This window comes from Mustela putorius, unplaced genomic scaffold, assembly GCF_011764305.1.
Source record: "Mustela putorius furo isolate JIRA1106 unplaced genomic scaffold, ASM1176430v1.1 tig00000242_pilon_pilon_pilon, whole genome shotgun sequence".
NCBI classification, from domain to species: Eukaryota; Metazoa; Chordata; class Mammalia; order Carnivora; family Mustelidae; genus Mustela; species Mustela putorius.
In genome coordinates this window covers 381,122-402,696 of record NW_025421325.1, presented here as the reverse complement: position 1 = coordinate 402,696, position 21,575 = coordinate 381,122, and the positions used below count along the sequence as shown (strand labels likewise).

The window sequence follows — 21,575 nt, the reverse complement described above, 5'->3', positions numbered from 1 at the left end:
GGGATTACTTAAAAAAATAGAGTACAATGTCATGATGAGGTAGTGTTTTGAAAATATTAATTGCATCTCCAAGTGAAGAACAGATCGAAGGAAAAGAACTCTAACTGTAATAAACTTGGAGTGAGAGTTTTTAGCTCTGTATTAGGTTCTGGCAATGGGATTAGAGAGGAAGGGATGAAGCTAAGAAATGTAAAGGAAGAGCAGAAGGATCTTGGAAGTTGGCTGGCTATAGGGGGTGCAGAGGGTGCCCCAAAACCAGTTAAAATGCAGTACAAGGAGGAAGAGGGGAGATGAAGATAACGGAGTGGGGTGGGGGGTAGGTCCACAGAATCATGTGTGAATTCAGCAATAGAGGATATGAATTCTTTAAATTTCCTCACGGTCAGCAGAGATGTAGAATACGTTGTTGAACATTCTGGAGTCCTTCAATATTTGGAAATCAGATCAATCATGCTGTGTGCCTCTTCAGAGAATATGAAGGCTATTAAGTTTGTTAAAGCAGCTCAGAGAACAAAAAATCGTTTTTATTGCCAGTATCCCTATGAGGACTCCTTCCTCTTGGAAAAACAGAAGAAAGCCAAGTAAAAACAGAGAAGGAAAAGAAATGATGCCATCTAGTGGTCCAGAGGTGCTATAGGTTGGAAGCGAATGAGCTTGAATGGCCAGAGCGCTCTGCGATGCTTCATGTTGTGGTGGTACACACAGACTAAGATATTCGTACACTCGGTTGCCCTTGCTGAATTACGGGTGTGTTGTTGGCTCCGGTACTGTTGTTTCTACTTCATATTTCAGTCTGATAAATGTCTCCTTGATTGATTTTCCTCAGTATTTTGGTTTCTCTGCCATATTGACCTCTGCTCTCTTAGACTCCATATTTCAAGCCTCTTCTCTTCAAATTTTGACTAAAAAGCTATCTCCTTCCTGAGAACGTTCCCTTAAATACAATTTCAGGTTTGGAAAGACAATTAAAGATCACCTTGCCTATTCACTACACAATGAATTCTCCTTAAACTGTTTTGGCAGAATAGATCCCAGCACAAGTTTGAATTCCTCTAATGACAGGGTACTCACTACCTTTGGAAGCAACCTTTTTCACTTCTGGCCAACTCTCTGCTCATTTAGAAAACTTCTTTAGACAACTTTTTCTCCTCATAGCCATTCCAATTCAGTTCTTAAATAATTCTGCATTTGTGTGAGGGCTATTCAAATATTGGAAGACAATGAATTTATAACATGTCCCTTGCACCTCCTTTCTTTTCTCTAAAAGAACCATTCCTCATCTGATACAGTTCTGTATCTCTTTTCCATTGTGATTTCTCTCCCTGGTTTCCAAATCTTTTATGTGAAGTACCCAAGTGGAAGACAATACTGTTTTTTTTTTTTTTTTAAAGATTTTATTTATTTGACAGAGAAAGATAGAGAGTGAGTGAGCACAAGTAGGCAGAGCAGCAGGCAGAGGGAGAGGGAGAAGCAGGCTCTCCATTGAGCAGGGAGCCCGATGGTCAGTCCAGAACCCTAGGATCATGACCCCAGTTGAAAGCAGCCACCCAATGGATTGAGCCACCCAGGCACCCCATGAAGACAATAATTTGATTTGCTTAGGGTCCCATAGAGCAGTAGCTGTGTGCACTGCCTTTTACATGTTTTCCTTTTCCAATGATCTGGTTGCAAATCAGGCCTGATTAAAAAAAATATGTGTGTGTGTGTGTGTGTGTGTGTGTGTGTATACACACACATACACTAACTGACAGACTAAACTTCCATGTCTTTTTCTCTGTATTATTACCAAATTGTCAAATTGTTCTTTTTTTAAGATTCCATTTATTTATTTGAGAGAAAGAGATAGTGAGAGAGATCACAAGATCACAAGAAGCAGGCTTCCCACAGAGCAGGGATCCTGTCCTGGCACAGGGATCATGACCCGAGCTGAAGGTAGCTGCTTAACTGACTGAACCATCAAGGCGCCCCAAATTATAGTTCTTAACTTGAATTCTTTTATAGTTGGTTGTTTGATCCTTAATATTTTTTTACTCATTAGATTTCATATTATTAGATTTAGCCCATCTATCCCATCTGTCTAAGACCTTTTTTAGGATCATTTTCTCATCATGCCACAACTTTGCAAATCCTTTCAGCTCTATGTCACCTATGCCAATGGGTGGGTCTTCTACACGAGCCTTTAAATATTTGGTGAAAACACTGCTTAGAACAAGGTTATCTGCTCAATGAGAACAAGTCAAAATATACTGAGGTTTATTGGCTTTTCTTAATCTACATGTTTAGGGAATCCACTTTTTGGAGTTTTAGGGGGAATCATAGGAGATAAAGTATCTTGAACAGTGCCTTACATTTGGTGGGTGCGCAGTAAATTAGTCATTGAAAATTATCCCCCTTCTTGAAATTTTTTTTTAAAGATTTGTTTATTTATTTGAGAGAGAGAGAGAGAACATGCACACATGTGCATGTGTGAGTGAGCATGGGGCAGTAGATGGAGGGGAGGAAAGGCAGAGGACAGGAAGGAGTCCTCAGGCAGACACTACACTGAGCAGGGAGCCCCACAAAGTGCTCTGTCCCATGACCCTGAGATCATGATCTGAGCTGAAATCAAGAGTAGGACATTTAACCAACCGAGCCACCCAGGTGCCCCAACCCTCTTCTGGAAATTGCTAAGTTTAATTTGCCTCTGCAGATCTGTTCTTTGTAAAACATAAATCCCTCAGTTTTAAACTGTGTCTCTATTTGGTCAATCTTCAAAATTTTTCAGGTTTTAGCTATATACTTATTTTAAAGAGACTATTCTCATCCCTTTTAATGTATTTATTGGTTTTTAGTTTATTTAATATCATTTTCTGGATTTCTAAAGGGTGATTTAAAAATAATACTGATTTTTTTGTGATTATAAATATTATATTTGTTGGGGGATTTTGGAAAGTAAAGTAAAATAGGAAAAAAAATCACAGAAGGTTTGTGTTCCCATTTTGATATTCTCACAGAATTCTTTAGGCAGTGGGTTTATATTTCTGAAAGAACCATCACCAAATTTGCAATTCTCTAAGGTATAGGTTTCCTAGGTTTTTTTTTTCCCCTTTCTGCCTTCTAAGGATATACACACACACACACACACACACTATTTTAACTCAAGTTCATGCTAAGAATATTAACTTTTATTTTTTCTTTATTCTTTTGTCTCTAGTTAGATATTCATCCTCTAATCAAAAACAGTCAGAATCCCTTTGTGATTGAAAAATAATAGATCTCCAAAATCTTTTTAATTCAGGGCTATTTGAGATCTATTTTTGCCCCAGGAGAGCATGAATACAGGTATGTTCAGATTTTCCTCTTTGCTAGTTCTTCAAAGTGTTTCATTCTTCTAGGCAGTATAGAATCACATAAATCCACCCACAAATGAGTAACTGCAATGCTTTTCAACCTGAGAGAGTTTAGATGAGTTTTACATGACATATAAACAAGTGTTTTGTATCTTATTTTATGGCAGTATTGTTGGCTCTGTTTAGATGCTGCCGAGTATTTTCTATCATTTTTGCTGAACTAGACATTTTATCATTTTGGTTGCAATATATATTTGTTAAAATGAAAGAAAGACATTCAGGACATCATAGCTATAATTCCAGCATCCTGAATTCCAGATGATGTCCGGTATATCTCCAGTGTCTGGGTTCCCTAAAACTTGAGAGGAGCTGTCCTATTTTGTTTTGCATATACTTGTTACCATTTTTCTTAAAAAAAGATTTTATCTATTTATTTGACAGACAGAGATCACAAGTAGGCAGAGAGGCAGGCAGAGAGAGAGAGGAAGGGAAGCAGGCTCCCTGATGAGCAGAGAGCCCGACTTGGGGCTTGATCCCAGGACCCTGGGATCATGACCTGAGCCCAAGGCAGAGGCTTTAACCCACTGAGCCACCCAGGCACCCCTACTTGTTGCCATTTTAAGGCAGAAATACTTATGTCCCCTCCGAATCATTAGTTTTACACTGCCGAGTTTCTATGGAAAGTTAGAGAGTTTCCTGTTTGGTACTCCTTGGCCTTGCAGAGTGTGTGTTGTGTGATTGTTGGGCGTGCTGGAGGCTGGCTGGATTGAGGTGGCTCTCTTGCATGTTCTTCTCCTTCCTGTAATCACTGGCTGAGCTGGCCAGAGCCCTGGAAGTGGGAGCCAAGACAAAGCATGGGATACTTCATTAAATTGAGTCTGCTGTCCAGGTTGGAGGTTACTTGTCACATCTCAGGCATGACTGTGATGGTGGGTCATGGGGCTGCTGGACAGCACAGTCTTACTAATCTAACTCTTGCCAACTATAGACTCTATTTTAGGAATGAGTAATTGACCATGGCTTCTTTTACTGTTTGTCAGTGCTGTGATTTCTGGATTGCTAGATCCAAAGGGCAGACATTATGTCTGTTTTTATAACTACCTCTGTAAAATTATAAGATAAGCCCTAAGTTTCAAGACCAGTTTATAACCCTTTTTTGGTGATAATAATGGATGACTTGATGAAAAAGATACGAGAATTATGTAAAGCATAAAAATAAACTCAAAAAAACACTTCAATTATTTTATGAAACTGTTAAGATGAAGTTTTTAGTTCACTTTTTTAAAAAGATTTTATTTATTTATTTGAGAGAGAGAGAGAGACAGAGACAGAGATAATGAGAGAGAACATGAATGGGGGAAGAGAGGGAGAAGCAGACTCCCACCAAGCAGGGACCCTGATGCGGGGCTTGATCTCAGAATCCCGAGATGATGATCAGATGCTTAACTGAGCCACTCAGGTGCCCCTTTAGTTCACTTCTTTGTATTAGCAATGGTCAACAGAATATTTCTCTGATAAATTTATACTATAGCATGAAGTTCGGTTTCTAGTAAATCCAGTATGTGTGTGTTTTAATGAAGAGTTGGCATTCAAATACTAGAAATGAATATAAATGAATATATCGTGGAGCTCTAAACGATCTAAAAATAAGCAAGACACTTTAACCCTTGAGCTTAGCATAGCAATAAAAACTTAGAGCTGGGCAATTGTTTTGAGAAATACGCAGTGACAATATTGAGTTCCTTGTAGCATAGCAATATGCTATAAAACCTTTCAGAGAATAAAAGCAGAGGAAAACGGTTCCCAATCATATTATGAGGCTTGCATTAATTGTGATTAAAAAAAAAAAACCTGACAGATACTACAAAAACAACAACAAGAGAAAATTACAGGTTGATATTCCTAATGAATATAAACAGAAAAATCCTAACAAAATAAGATCCAGTGGTGAAAAAAAAGGATGATAGAAAGACCAAGTTCATCCCAGGTTATTCTTAGGTTGGTTTAACATTTGACATTCAATCAATGTAATTTCCTCTATTAAGAGTATAAAGAAAAAAAAAACCATATAACCATTTAAATCAATAGAGAGAGCTCATTTGACAAAATTGTACTCCATTCACAACAAAAAAATTCCTAGAAATTGGAATAGAAGGGCTCTTCCCTAACCTGATAATGTGAATCTCTAAAAAAACTATGACTACCATCATAATTAAAGGTGAAATATTGAATGCTTTGTCCCTAATAATAATGTCCACTCCAACCACTTCTATTCAGTGTTACACTGATATAGTTCTAACCATTGCAATAAGGTGAGAAATAAAAATAAAAAACCTGAAGAACATAACAATAAAACTATCTCTATTTGCAGATGACATGATAATTTAAGTGGAAAATCCTAAGGATTCTACAAAGGAATTATTAGAATTTGTCAAGATCTCAACATACAAGGTCAGTATTAAAAAATCAGTTATATTTGATCAGTTTCAAAAATTATAAGATAAAATCTAAGGATTCCCTTTAAAATGGAATTTAAATACTTAGGAATAAATGAACAAAAGAGGTACAAGGCCTTTACATTGAAATACTTACCATATGTCTGATACTTGTATACACTCAAATTTTTTTTACCCTCATAAAGCTAGTTCAAATTTGGTTTCTGTCATCTCAACCAAAAGGGTACACTCTGTTTTTTTCCCAAAAGAGTGCATTCTAAGGAATACTTTTCACATATGGTGGCAAAACTTAAAATGATGTAAAGAAATGGCTGGTCTTCATCGTATAGTCTTAGAAAGAACATTAGATTTACAATATTTCTCTTTCTTTTATCCTTTTTTAAAAGACTTTATTTATTTGACAGAGAGAGAGAGAGAGAGAGAGAGGGAACATAAGATGGGGGGTGGCAGGCAGAGGGAGAGGGAGAAGCAGGCTCCCCACTGAGGAAGGAGCCTGATATGGGACTTGATCCCAGGACCCTGGGACCATGACCTAGGTTGAAGGCAGATTCTTTACCAATGGAGCCATCGAGATGTCCCCTGATGTATATTTTTAATAAGAAATCCATCATAGTAGTAGAACACAGGCACAAGGATGGTGAATGGAGTGTCAGTTTAAAGGAGTCTCAGAAACACAGGATGTAGACAGGGTCAGAGGACGGAAAAGCCCACAAAGGCCAAGAGTTGGCTGCACAGTTCAAGTGACCTGAAGGCTGCTGGGGGAGGGAGCGGGCTTGGCGTCAGCAGGGTGGGTAGGATCAGCTGACTGTAGCTACCGGCCACATAACTCCTCCCTAAGAACAGTGGGGATGCGAGGAAGCTGAAGAGACCCCAGGGCCAGTGGAGAAGTGAAGTTGTCACTGTAAGGAGGGCTTAGCTATTTCTTTATTTCTTTATTTAAAATAAAGGTGATTCTTAGCCCCTTTTTGACGTTCTCAGCAACAGGGGATCCCTGTCCTACTTTCTGCCAGACTAGCCTTTCACCCAATCAGCTTCACCCTCCATCCTGAAAAAAAATGGGAATAAACCCCACTCAGTTTATTCTTTTCCTTCTGGGTAGTATTTCATTTTATGAAAAATCTCCATTTTGCTATCAATTCATGCGCCAATATGCATATTTGGCTTGTTTCCAGTTTGGGACAATTATGAATTCTGTGACCATTTATGTTAAAAAAAAAAACAAAAACTCTACCTTTAAAACCACAAAGCACTTCTGAGAGAAATAATAAATTGAGAGATATACCATATTTATACATTGGAAGACTCGATATTATTAAGCTTATTCTTAACTTAACCTGTAAATTTAATGTAATCATAGTCGTAAACTTACCTTGCCCTTGTAGAAATTGATCATCTGATTGTAAACTTTCTATGGAAATGCAAAGGAGGTAGCACATCCAAACATTTTAGAGAAAAGAGTAAATTTAAAGGACTCATATTACCTGACTTGGCAACTTACTGTGAAGCCACAGTAATTAAAAAAAGTGTGGTGTTTGCATAAGAAGAGACAAATGAATTAATGGAACTGTATAGAGTCCAAAATTAAGATCTACTCTTTATGGTCATTTGATTTTCTATAGTCTTCAAAGAAACCGAGTAGAGAAAGGGAAAAAAATAGTTTTTTTTTTTTTTTTAAACACTGGATATTCATTAGAAGATAGATATTCACTAAGCTAGATATTCATTAAAAAAGAAAGAAAACAAAGAACTCTTGCTTCACACCAAACACAAATATTTAGAACTGAATGTAAAAGTTAAAATGATAAGACTTCTAGGGAAAAAGAAAAAAAAAACCCAAAAAAGAAGATTATCTTTGCAACTTGAGAAAAAACAAGACGTTTTTAGGTAGCACACAGAAATTCATGATAATACAAAAATAGGTACTTAGACTTCACCAAATTTTAAAACTAGTGCTCACCAATTACACATTTAAGAAATTGAATAAGAAGCACCTGGATGGCTCAGTGGGTTAAGCTTCTGCCTTCCGCTCAGGTCATGATCCCAGGGTTCTGGGATGAGCCCTGAGAAGGGCTCCCTGCTCAGCAGGGAGCCAAATTCCCTCTCCCTCTACTGCTCCCCCTTGCTTGTGCTCTCTCTCTGTCAAATTAATAAAATCTCCCCTCCCCCCAAAAGGGAAAGAAAATGAATGAGCCAGCCACAGACAGGAGGAAAATATTTACAAAACATGCATTTGACAAAGAACTTGTAGCTGCAGCATACACTTACAAAAGCACCTCTAATTCAACAATAAAAAGACCAAGAGTCCATTTAAAAAAAAAATGGGCCAAATATTTAAATAGACATTTAATAATGCTATGCAAATGACCATGGGAAGACCCTCAGCCACAGGAGACATCAGGTAAATGGTGATCAAAGCACAATGAGCTAGGACCACCCAACCAGCAGAATGACACAGACTAAGCGCTGCTTAACCTCAAAATTGACAAGAGGATGGGGTAACTGAACTTCTCCCACAGTGCTGGTGAGGCTGATAAAATGGTATGATTACTTTAGAAAAATCTCTGGTAGAGTCTTATAAAACCAAGGTTATTACTACATTATGACCCAGCAGCATGTGTGCGAGGAAAGATTTGTGTAAGAATGTTTATAACAGGTTTATTCAGAATAGCTAAAAACCTGGGTGAAACCCCAGTGTCCCCCAACGAGAGGTAGATAAACAAACTGTAGTATATTCATCCAACAGGCTACTGCTCATCAGTAAAAAAGGAATGACCTACTGATACACACAAAAACATGAGTGAACATGAAAACAACATCATGCATACGCACTGTCTGAAGGAGACGAAGAAAGATTACCTCTGGAGGTAGGAGGAGGCACCGACTAAGCAGGGGAATATAATGGTTTCTAGATCTGGAATGATGACAAGGATTTGAATCACACAGATGTATATATTTATCAAAGCCCATCTGATAGTATACTAAAGATTTGTGCTTCTTACTGCACACGAACTTTGTCTCAAGAAAAAAGTTAAACAATTGGACTCTAGTTAGTGACATGTATCCCTAAATGTTTAGGTAAAGTATACTAAGGTCTGCAACTTTATTTTTTTTTAAGATTTTATTTATTTGTTTGCTTATTTATTTATTTATTTATTTGACACAGAGAGAGAGAGAGAGAGAGAGAGCAGCAGCAGAGGGAGAGGGAGATACAGACTTCCCGCTGAGCAAGGAGCCTGATGGAGGCCTGGATCCAGGGACCCTGGGATCATGACCCGAGCCGAAAGCTGATGCTTAACTGAGTGAGTCACCCAGGTTGCCCCAAGGTCTGCAACTTTAAAATGCATCATACAAGTAAAGAGGATGGAGCCTCTGGGTTGGTGAACATGTGTTGACTTAGGGAAAGTGATGCTCCAGGACAGGACATGGAAGCTCTGTGCCCTTCCCCACACCTTGCCCTGGGCTTCTCTTCCATCTGGCTGTTCCTGACTTATAGCTCTTATCTTAAACCAGACATCAGAAAACATTAAAAAATATCTATAAAATACCAAAAGAATAATCCAAAAAGAAGGAATTGGTAATCTGGAATTCATTAGAATGAAAGAGTGCTTCGTGAGGGACTATATTTAGAGAGTGAGAAGACAAGCCACAGACTGAAAGAAAATATTTGCAAAACTCAATATCTGATAAAGCAGTGTTTTCCAAGATACACAAAGAACTCTCAAACTCAACAATAGAAAATAAACCCAGTTAAAAAATAAACCAAAGACCTTTACAGACACCCACCAAAAAAGATACAAATGTCACTCAGCATATGAAAAGATATTTCATATCATATGTTATCAAGAAAATGCCAGGTAAAATGAGATACTGCTTTGTACCTATTAGAAATCCAGATCGCTGACAACACAAAATACTGGTGAAGACATAGAGCTGTAGAAACTCTCATTCGTGGCTGATGAGAATGCAAAATGGTACAGCCATTTTTTTTTTTTTTAAAGATTTTATTTATTTGACAGAGATAGAGGTCAGCAAGTAGGCAAAGAGGCAGGCAGAGAGAGAGGGAGAAACAGGGAGAAACAGGCTCCCCGCTGAGCAGAGAGCACGGTGCGGGGCTTGATCCCAGGATTGTGACCTGAGCCGAAGGCAGAGGCTTAACCCGCTGAGCCACCCAGGCGCCCTAGTACAGCCATTTTTTAAAAAGATTTGTTCACTTATTTTAGAAAGAATGAGAGAGAGAGAGAGAGAGTAGGAGTTGGGGGGCAGAGGGAGAGCGAGAGAGAATCTCAAATAGACTCTGCGTGGGTCTCGATCTCACAATCCGGGCATCATGGCCTGAGCCTAAGCTAAGAGTCGTGTGTATAACTGAATGAGCCACCCAGGTGCCCCAGTACCACCACTTTGGGATACAATTTGGCAGTTTCTTACAAAGCTAAACATATTCTTGCTACATGATCTAGCAACTACTCTCTTTGGTGTTTGCCCAAAGAAGTTGGAAACTTATCTCCAAACAAAACCCAGCACACAGCTTTATTTATCATTGCCAAAATTTCGACACTGTCCTTCAGCAGGTGAATAGATAAACTGTGGAATACCCAGACAATGGAATATTACTCAGCTCTAAAAAGAAATGAGCCACCATGCTATGAAAAGACAATAAGGATGTCTATTACTGATAGAAACCAAGCTGGAAAGGCAAGATACTGCATGATTCCAATTATATGATGTTCTAGAAAAGGCAAAACTATGGAGACAGGGAAACTATTAGTGATTGCCAGGGATGGAGGAATATGAACACCAGGGGTGAACCCTAACATAAACTACGGACTTTGGGTGATTATGATGTGTTGATTTAATCAGTTGTAACCTGATTAAAGTAAAATACATTGTAATCGAGTGAACCACTGTGGTGGGAGACTGTTGATAATGGGGGAGGCTGGGAGCATATGAGAAATATTTGTTCCCTGCTCTTAATTTTGCCGTGAACCTTAAACTTCTCTAAAAAAAAAAAAGTAAAGAATATGAGTTGATGGATGAATAGATGGAGGGGTATTGGGTAATATTTGAAGAGGCCAATACAGCAAAGTGTTAGTTGTAGAATCTATGTGGTGGGTATTTGGGTGTTCATGGTATAATCATTTTAATTTTTTGTATGTATGAAAATTTTCAATAATTTGGGAACAGAAAGTCTTTGCTGCTAAAGTCTTAGATAAAATACTCTTGATTGGACTTGAAAATACAAAAAACCCACAACATTTTGTGTGTGTTTTATGTAGATTTTATGTAGATTAATTATAAGTATTGCAACCCAGAGAATTTTTGGTTTTAATTGTTGGTAATGTGATTACTGCTCTGTCTCAACAGAGAGGATCCCTATGAGACCAGATGAATTTTCTGTACCTCATCGCACAACACAACAGGCAATTGAATAACCTCAGTCCAGTTTGAATTTTTAAGGCACATCTCATAACATTTTTACCTCAGAATGCTGGTTGAGTATCTAGTACAAAATAATTTTGGTTACAGATTTCTATCACCAGTTACAAAACATCTTAAGAAAAATTCAGGAGGAAATTTATCTTTTAGTCCTAAATTAAAAATAATGCATTATTAGCTATGTCCCTCAGAAATATTTCTCTTGAAATTATTTCTTGCTTTCACCAAAATATGGTACTGTAATTTCAATAAGAGGAAAATACGAGAACTGAATGAGATCTTGTGATTGGATTTCCTTAATTCTACCTTGAAAATAAATGAAAATACATTTCTTGTTACTTGGAAATAAAAACTGCACAAAGAAATCAGTCACAGATGGCAAAGGAAAAGAAAAATATTCGGAGAGTGTGTTCCACAAAGCGCAGACTTCTTCTCCCCCCTTTTAGCCATATTTCTTTTATACTAAAAAAAACTCCAGGAAAGAACGATAAGTGGAATTTCATTACCTATGGCAATGAAATTAATTACTAGACAATATGGGCTAATTAAAAAAAAAAGTTTCGTTTGAGGCAAAGAAAACATGAGGATTTTATAGAAACTTACCAGAAGCATTCCTGTCCTTGAGAGTGGTGAGGAGGAAGAAGCCCTTGAGTCTGATTCAAACAGAGTCTTCAGTGTCTTGGGGTCAGAGCAGGACAGGCTGTGTCCCTTAATAAACATTTTCACTGAACTCTACGAGGCCATGAAAATGTAGGGGCTTCCTGAGGCCAATTCATTAACCAAAGTTTACTAATCTAGCTGGAGTTTTAATTAAGTTTTGTCCAAGGAGAATCTGTACTTCCAAAGGGAAAAGGCATCCTCTCCTGAAGAATCAAGAAGGAAACAGGAAGCTATGAACAAATTCAGTTATTTACTTTTTCTATCACATGCCCTTCTGTAAATACCACTAATATATACAGCTTTGAGCAAGCAAAGACTGTTCCTTCCGTCCAGGCACGTTGAGACTCAACAGGTGGTTGATAGGGTGACGTGTCCGAACACAGGTCAATTTCTATAGTGTTCTTTAACAGTAAACCAGGCCGAACAAATAAGCACTTGGTAAACAATTAACTTTCCAAGTACTGTTTATCTTGGGACTTTGTCTTGGTTTTTATTGTGGTTTAAGTAGCCCATTTGCTATTCACTCCACCAGGAGATCTCATTATTTTCTTCTTATTCGTTATTTTTTATTTTAAAAGCATTAATTAATTAATTAATTAAGAAGTAAGAGCAATACCTCTAGAATGATGTTAGTAATAAATAAATATTTCAGTGGCAGGAGTTATTCTGAGGCTGTTAAATTCATGTGTCCAGAACATTATTTGTGAGTTGAAAAATCTTGCTCGAAATGTTCTTTTCAGTCTTCTATTTTATTTTATTTTTTAAAAGACTTTGTTTATTTGACAGAGAGAGACAGAGAGAGAGAACAAGAGAGCACAAGCAGGGGGCGCTGCAGAGGGAGAGGGAGAAGCAGACGCTCCCTGAACAGGAAGCTCAATGCAGTGCTTGATCTCAGAACCCTGAGATCAGGACCAGAGCCAAAGGCAGATGCTTAATTGACTGAGTCACCCAGGCACCCGGCTCTTCAGGCTTTTTAAAATTTATTTATTTATTTATTTATTTATTTATTTATTTAATAGAGAGATACACAGCCAGAGAAGGAACCCAAGCAGGGGAGTGGGAAAGGGAGAAGCAGGCTTCCTGCCGAGCAGGCAGCCCAATGCTGGGCTCGATCCCAGCACTCTGGGATCATGACCCGCCAGGGCAGACACTTAACAACTGAGCCACCCAGGCACCTCTCTCTTCAGGCTTTTAAATGCATTAAGATGCTGTGGTTAATTTGGTCATTTAAAAAATAAGCTTTTGGAGTTCCTAATGTTCTGAGTAACATGCTTTGGCAAATGCTACTTAGCATTCCTTCTCTTATTCCTTTTTCATGGCTGTATCATTTCATGTATGTGGCTGTCCAAATCTCCACAGCCAATGCTGATCTTTGCTTGCATACTTGTTCTGCACAACAATTCGCTTTATAGTTTTATATAGATGTCTTGTTGATTCCTTAAGCTCACTATTTTTTTTTAATTTTTAATTTTTTATAAACATATATTTTTATCCCCAGGGGTACAGGTCTGTGAATCACCAGGTTTACACATTTCACAGCACTCACCAAAGCACATACCCTCCCCAATGTCCATAATCCCACCCACTTCTCCCAAACCCCCTCCCCCCAGCAACCCTCAGTTTGTTTGTGAGATTAAGAGTCACTTATGGTTTGTCTCCCTCCCAATCCCATCTTGTTTCATTTATTCTTCTCCTACCCACTTAAGCCCCCATGTTGCATTTTTAAAGTATGCTATTTTCTCCTAAATTCAATCTTTCTTTGTTGTTTAATACAATAGTTGCCAGTCACGTAGGACTATGGAACATTTGAATTGTGATTAACCCAAATGAGTATGAAATACACATTTCTCCTTTGAATTTATACATTGAAATGATCATATTTTGGATATACTGGATAAAAAAAGATATATTAAAATTAATTTTGCCTTTTTCTTTTTGATCTTTTAAATGTGGCTACTAGAAAATTTGGCATTACATATGTGTCTCTCATATTTTTATTAAATAGCACCACTCTATACTTCCCTGTATTTCTCATCCAGGATCAGAACCTGGTAACATTTTAGAATTTTCAAATCCAGGACTTTTTCCATAATTTCTCTCAGATTCAACCTATCCTTTCATTGACATTGCCAGCACTCTGCCTTGTGATCATCACCCCTGGACCATCTGTCCCCAAATTATCATTCTTTTTTTAAAGATTTTATTTATTTATTTGACAGAGAGAGATCACAAGTAGGCAGAGAGGCAGACAGAGAGAGGAGGAAGCAGGTTCCCTGCTGAGCAGAGAGCCCGCCGTGGGGCTCGATCCCAGGACCCTGGGATCATGACCTGAGCTGAAGGCAGAGGCTTAACCCACTGAGCCACCCAGGCGCCCCCCAAATTATCATTCTTTCCCTTTTATTTAAACTCCTTTGCTCATGTGTATAATTTCTGTGCACATGAATTAACACTTTTATATGTTCTTATTTAATAGAACTGTCAGTAGATTTTCCATTTACAATTTTTATTTTCCATCTGATGTCTGTATACTTCTTTTCTCTGTTCTTCTTCTTCTTCTTCTTCTTTTTTTTTTAAAGGAAACTCTATGCCCAATGTGGGGTTTGAACTTACCACCCTGAGATCAAGACTCACATGCTTCTGTGGCTGAGGCAGCGAGGCACCCTCCATCCTGCCCCCCTTTTTTTTCATTTTTAACAATTTTTTTAAGTATTTTTGCTGTATATACAAAGAGTTAGCATTAAGGTAGGTATGGTGGATATCTGCGGTTAAAGTAGGTGTCTTAGATGACCCATTCAAAGAGGTTCACTCAATCCAACTTAATCCTTTGTCTGCTGACAGAAACACGGGTAGCACAGATTGAGGGCATATTTCTGGAAGAGAACGAGCTGGTTTAAGCAGATAAGAACGAGATGGTAAGAATGGGAAGCCTGGCCAGATTTTCTCGGATGGCTCCAGGAGAACCACTGGTGGACCCATCTTGGTCTCTTGGAAGCAGTGAGGCGAAAGACTTATTTTTTAACTTACATTTTATGTCAGGGCTTAAAATTCAAAAGGTTCAAAAGGGTACACAGACAAAGTTCTTGCTTTCATTCCTATTTTTCAGCCATTTACTTAACCTCACTGAAGACATCCAACTTCACCAGGGTGTGTCTGTGTGTTTCCAGAGACATTTTATGCATATACAATCAAATATGCAAGAATGCTATACTTTCCTTTTAATACAAATGATAGATTACTGCACATATTTTTCTGTATTTTGAATTTCCTATTTAATATATCTTAGAGATTATTCTAAAAGATAAACTTTTTCAATGAAGTTATAAGGATTTACTCTATATTTGCTCTATTTGCTCTAAATGCCATATTAAAAATAGTTTTTTTCCCGTGTGTGCTGTAGTTACTTGTTTTTATTTTAAAGATTTTTAATTTTTATTTATTTATTTATTTATTTTTTATTTGACAGAGAGAGATCACAAGTAGGCAGAGAGGCAGGCAGAGAGAGAGAGAGAGAGAGGAGGAAGCAGGCTCCCTGCTGAGCAGAGAGCCCGATGCGGGACTCGATCCCAGGACCCTGAGATCATGACCTGAGCCGAAGGCAGCGGCTTAACCCACTGAGCCACCCAGGCGCCCACTTGTTTTTATTTTAAATTTTTATTTATTTTTTACTAGTTTTTATTTTAATGTGAAATTATTAAATTTCACATTAAAGTTAAAAATGTTTAAAAAGTTGATATAGACCACTAGATGGTGCTGTCATCGCAAAGAAATGAAATCTATACATATTTAAAAAATAATTTGCAGATTGTAAGAAAAAAAAACCCAGCTACTATAGAACTGTATAAAGTAAAAAGGATAAGCTAAACTTCTGAAGGTAGTCACTGATGGCACAGAGATTTTTCTTTTTAGTTATTTTATCTATATATCTGTATATTTCTGTATATCTATATACTGTTTTTTTCTATATATTCCTTTATAAAAAATCCCATTCTGTACAATGTTACTTTGAAATATACTTTTTTTAACCTAATAATATATAATGGCATTCTTTCCATGTCAGTACATATCATTAATTTAATTCTTTAGTAGAATTTGTTGCATTGCTTTAAATGGTGAAAACATAATTTTTTTAAAAGGTTTTGTTTATTCATTTGACAGACAGAGATCACAAGCAGGCAGAGAGGCAGGCAGAGAGAGAGGAAGGGAAGCAGGCTCCCTGCCGAGCAGAGAACCCGACATGGGGCTCTACCCCAGGACCTTGAGATCATGAACTGAGCTGAAGGCAGAGGCCTTAACCCACTGAGCCACCCAGGTGCCCCTATGTTATAATTTTTAAAAAAGATTTTATTTATTTATTTGACAGAGAGAGACACACAGAGAGAGAGAGGGAACACAAGCAGGGGGAGTGGGAGACCGAGAAGCAGGCTTCCCGCCAAGCAGAGAGCCCGAGATGGGACTTGATCCTAGGACTCTGGGATCATAATCTGAGCCAAAGGCAGACACTTAATGACTGAGCCACCCAGGCGCCCCTAAGATATTATCATTTTACCCTTTATTTGTATAATTATAATAATTTTTAAGGTTACTTTTATTTGTTATAATTGATTTTACCTCCAGGAATAGATATTTAGATTGTTTCTGGATTTTTGCTGATACACACAACTGCCCTTGCACATTCATCTGGGTAGAATAGGTGTGAAGTCTATGTTGACATAATTTCTCTCAGAAATTTAAAGGCATGATCTATGAACTAAACGTCCTAGCATTGCTGTTGAGTGGTTAAATATGCTATTAAGCCCTTGGAATCTGATCTGTTCTCTCTCTGCCCATCCTCCCTGTTTCTCTTTCTGTGCTTTAGGGATCATTTCTTTCTTTCTTTTCTTTTCTTTTTTTTTTTTTTTTTTTTAAGATTTTATTTATTTATTTAACAGAGACAGAGCAAGAGCGGGAACACAAGCAGGGGGAGTGGGAGAGGCAGAAGCAGCCTTCCTGCTGCTGTCACTTTTAATTCTACTATTCAGAAATAGCCACTTCTAGTATCTTGATGTATAAGAGGTCATTTCTTTTGAGCCTCCTTGATAATGTCCCTAGGTGCAGTTCCTTTTCCCAAACACTGTTCTGGGCCCTCAGTGAGCCCTTTCAGTCTGGGAACGTGTGTCCTTCCATTCCAGGAAATGCTCCTTGCATTAGTTCTTTGATAATTTTCTCCTCCCTATTTTCTGTTTTCTCTTTGAAAAACTCCCATTATTTGATGATTTATCTCCTAGACAGATTCTCTACTTGCAAAAAATATTTTTTCTCTTCTGTTCTTTTACTTTTTACTTTTGTCTTTGTTCTACCCTGCTTTTTGCCCTCAACTTTATTTTTCAGGCTCTTCTATTGGTTTGTTATTTCTGCTGTCATTAAAAAAAAAAAATTAATGTGCTACTTTATAGATGACATTGAGAATGTGAAGGCAGTGATTTGGGCTGTGGCCCTAAAATGAAGTTGAGATAATGTCTTTATCATTTTTGTTCGTGATTAGACCAGGTGTGACATGATGGCGAGAACGCTGATTAAAGAGTCAGGAGGCTGATGTTCTTACGCCAGGTATGCAATAATCAATAGTGTCGGTACGTCTCTGGGGCTTTTTCCTCATTTATTTGTTAATTTATTCAGCAAAGATTTAGTATATTCAGCTACTGCTATAAGTCAGGCACTGGGTTATAAAAAGAAAGGATTGGACCAGAAGATGTCAGAAGTATTTTCTTCATTCTGAAATTTTAAGGCTAACCCTCTTGAATTCTACCTCTTAGATATCTCTTCAGTGGGTTCCTTCCTTTATTGTCCTCCTTATACCACCTTACCCTCTATTGAGTGGACTTCTGCAACAGTTTCTTAGCTAGTTTTTCTGATGTCAGAGCAGGAAAGACTAGGGAAGAAGGAGAGAGAAGCCCAGGAGAGGGCAGGATTCAGTGAACCTGTGGGATTATGGGGGTTCCCTGGCTTTACCCTATATTTTTGCTGTCATATTTTGAATTTAATAAAACTTTCTCCTTTCCTAGTAGGTTCATTGGCCTCCCTAGTTTGCCTGGGACTGAGAAGTTTCCAGGAATAGCAGGCTTTCAGTGCTAAAACCGAGGTATACTTGGACAAACTAAGAAGGCTGGTCATTCTGCCTCTGGATATTCTTTTGGTAGCAGCTCTCCACCCCCCATCTGCAATATTGGTCCCCCCCCACCAAGAATGTTATAGATTTTTTAAAAAGTCTTTGTTTTTCATAGTATCATGTGTTGTCTCTATTTTCTTTGAACTTCTTTGGTTTACTTCTTTTCGTCTTTCTTTTACGGAGAAGAGTTTCCACAAATGTTTTGCAATTTGTAATTGGCTGATCATATTTAAGAGTGTTGACTGGAAGCTCTAGGAGAGTTGGGTTTTACTACAGGGGGATTGGGGAAGAACCTCGTATATCATTGTAAGATTACCAAATGTCAGTCTAGAGCTCTTTTTTCTTGGGCTGGCTAGTTTTCTCGAACAGAAATTGTCCATGATCTAGTGGGCAGCCATCGTCGTGTGGGGAGCAGGAAGCTAGTGGAGAAAATGGACTGGAATGGCAATGGTGGGTGGAAGTGGGGACTTCCACTTACCGGGCGTTTTCAGTATGGGACTTTGCTCCATTGGTGCTTGATGTCTTTGTGGCTAGGTACTCTACAGTTCACACCTTTCAAGAATGTTAGCCTCTCATCTTCTACTGTTGCTGGAGAGAGGTCCTCTCCTCCCTTTGTTGGAAACTAGTAGTTTCTAGGAGTGAAACTACTATTTTTTTATGATTTCCAATTAATTCTCCAGGTTTCAGCTTCAAATACTTGTAAGTCCCCTTGTCTTATTCCAAAAACTTTACAATGGCCTCCAAGGTGTCCAAGTGACTTCCTGACCATCCCCTAAGGCCTGTCTTCATCCACCCCCCATATCAACCTAGACCCTGGCATGCCAGGCACAGTCCCAGTTCAAGACATTTACATTTGATGTACTGTTTCCCTTCAGGTACCCAGATGGTGGGCTCCCTCTACTCCTTTAATCTTTGGTCAGATAAAAGCCTTAGCAAGGGCTTTCCAGATCACTGTATTTTAAAGTGGGTTCCTACCCGCAGTACTGCCTACCTCTGTTCTGATTTTTTTTCCACCATCCTTACTGCCATAGAATATAAATATAATATATAATTGAATATATCATAATGAAGTATATTATAATTGCATATTATATACTATTTTATTTTAATATATATTATCCCCATATTATATATTTCCATATTATTATAAGCACCTATTAGGAGATTAGCTCCATGAGGATAGGCATTTTTGCCTCTTATTTCATACTATTTTCCCAATGAACAGGGGAGCTTGACAATTAGAATGATCTGCCCTGCATTTTCACTTTTAGTGATACCTGGTGCCTTAACTCTTGGGTCATTCCGGGGCAAAGCAAACAAGCATGATTCTTCCTACTTGCTCCCCCTCCACCTGCCCCTGCCCATTGGCACTTAATTTGCAGATGTTTGGCATGTACCATAGTTACTGCTTTCCTATCTGCTTTCTAGATTTTATAATTTATGATCTTTTCTTTTTTTCCACTCTTGTCTTGTTTCATGCTCTCTTTGTACTTACGAATTAATGCCTTTAAAAAAAAAAATCGTCTACTGTAATTTCAGTGGGAGTTTGGGAAAGGATGGAGAAAGACACATGTGCTCAACTCATAAAATTTAAGCCCTAAAGCATCTCTTTGCATATTTTGGCTACCTGCATTTAGTTTTGTAAGTGTTTGCTTGTGTATTTTGCTTAAGTTTCTTTACTGCTGCTCTTCTTGTGCTGTTTGATTGTGACTACCTTTGAAAATTAAGGAAATGAGATTTCTGTCATTTGTGCTGCAAAGCTTTTCCTCAGAAATGTTTGGACTTCTTGTGACGGGGCTTCCTATTTCATGACATTTTATCTATCTTTTCCTATATATCAGTTGTTTTCATTCTTTGATTCCATTTCTGAATTCTTTAGTATTTTTTACTGATCTGCTAATTCGTTGTTAGTTTTGTTTATAGCTTTTATTTTGTAATAAAATCTCAGACTTACATAAAGTAAGTAAGAATAGCACAAGGAATTCTTTAAATGTTTACATTTTGCCACATTTCCTTTATCTTTCTGTTATTGCTATTGCTGTTTTTTGAACCATTTGGGAGTAAATTATAGACATAATGATAATTTACTCCCAAATACCTCATTGTGTATAAAGCTCAAATTGCCTTGGTATGATTATCAAAAGCAGGAAATTATCATTGATTCAATGCATCCATCTTAACTAAAGACCCTATTTAAGTTTTGTAATTTTCCTAGTAATTTACTTTATAACAAAAGAAAGAAAAAAGGAAAAAGAAGTCCCTTGCCCAGTATCAAATATAGGATTGTGCTCTGCATTTAGTTGTCATGCGTCCCTAGTTCATAATCTGGAGAGTTCCTTAGTACGTTTTTGTGTTTTATGACCTTGGCATTTTGAAGAGTACATTTTCTCCATTGAGGTTTGTCTGCTATTTCCTCATAAGACACAGTTTATGCTTTTTGGGTGGGAACACAAGAGTAAGGTTGAGTACTTCACAGAGATGTTAACATTGATCATTTGGTTACAGTAGTGTGTCTGATGGTTTTTTCCACTCTAAGGAGACTTTGAGACTATATAAATATTCTGTGGTTTATGACAGTAGGTACTGTAGAGACAGCCACCATCAATTCTTTCTATATCACAAGTGTACTCCGCTCTTCATATCAAGAGGTAAAATCTAATTTTCCTCTGTTGAATCTGGGCTGCCCTCAGTGATCCAGTTGACTAATAGAATGAGGTGGAAAGGATGTTCTGGTGCTTCTAAGGTAAATCATAAGGCGCTTGGCAGCCTCCACATGAATCTCTTGAAAGACTTTCTCTTTGGACACTCCCTCTCAGAACTCAGCCACCATGCTGTGAGAAGTCAAAGCTCTCTAAAGATATCCTATGCAGGTGCTCTGGGGGAGAGCTCTAGCAGAACTCCCTGCTAGAACATCAACAGCCATTTTTTAGTAAGTTCCTTCAGAGGTTCGACCCATGTGATAACTCCGACCCCAGAAATTATCTGACTGCACTCATACAAGTGATTCCAAGTAAGACCCACGCAGCTGGGCCCTGTCTAAACACAGGACTATGCAAGGTAATAATGCATTTTTGTCTTAAGCCTCTAAATATGGGTTGATCTGTCACATAGTACTAGATACATGAGACAAAGTTATCCAGAATTGAGGGTCACCTGACTGGCTCAGTCTGAAGAGCATGTGATTTTTGATCTCAGGGTCGTGAGTTGGAGCCCCACTTTGGATGTAGAAGTTACTTAAATAAAATAAAACTTTAAAAATTGCCTGGAATTGAGATTCTGTTGTAACAGAGACTTAAAACTTGTGGCATTAGCTTTGAGACTAGGTCACAGGTGAATATTGGAAGGCCTTGAGGAAACGATTAGCAAAACCTGGAGGACAGTGAGGAAGCTATTGTTGGAAACAGGAAGAGTGAGAATTCTTGCTATGTAATCTTAGAAGGTTTGGCAAAAATGTGGCCTGCAGATATGTGGGAAGTCGAAACGAACTAAGAGATTTGGCCAGAAAGACTTTCCATGTACCATGTTGAAAGTGTCATCTTGTTTCTTTTAGCA

General features: G+C 38.0%; 1 long non-coding RNA gene across 1 annotated transcript in view; it reads right to left on the bottom strand.

Annotated features, from left to right (window-relative positions):
• Positions 1-12,197, bottom strand: part of LOC123391553 — a 47,030-nt gene extending 34,833 nt beyond the window's left edge. Inside the window, exon 1 of the long non-coding RNA XR_006606241.1 lies at positions 11,822-12,197. This is a non-coding gene — a long non-coding RNA (uncharacterized LOC123391553). The remainder of the gene's footprint in view (positions 1-11,821) is intronic.
• Between the last annotated feature and the right edge of the window lie 9,378 nt (positions 12,198-21,575).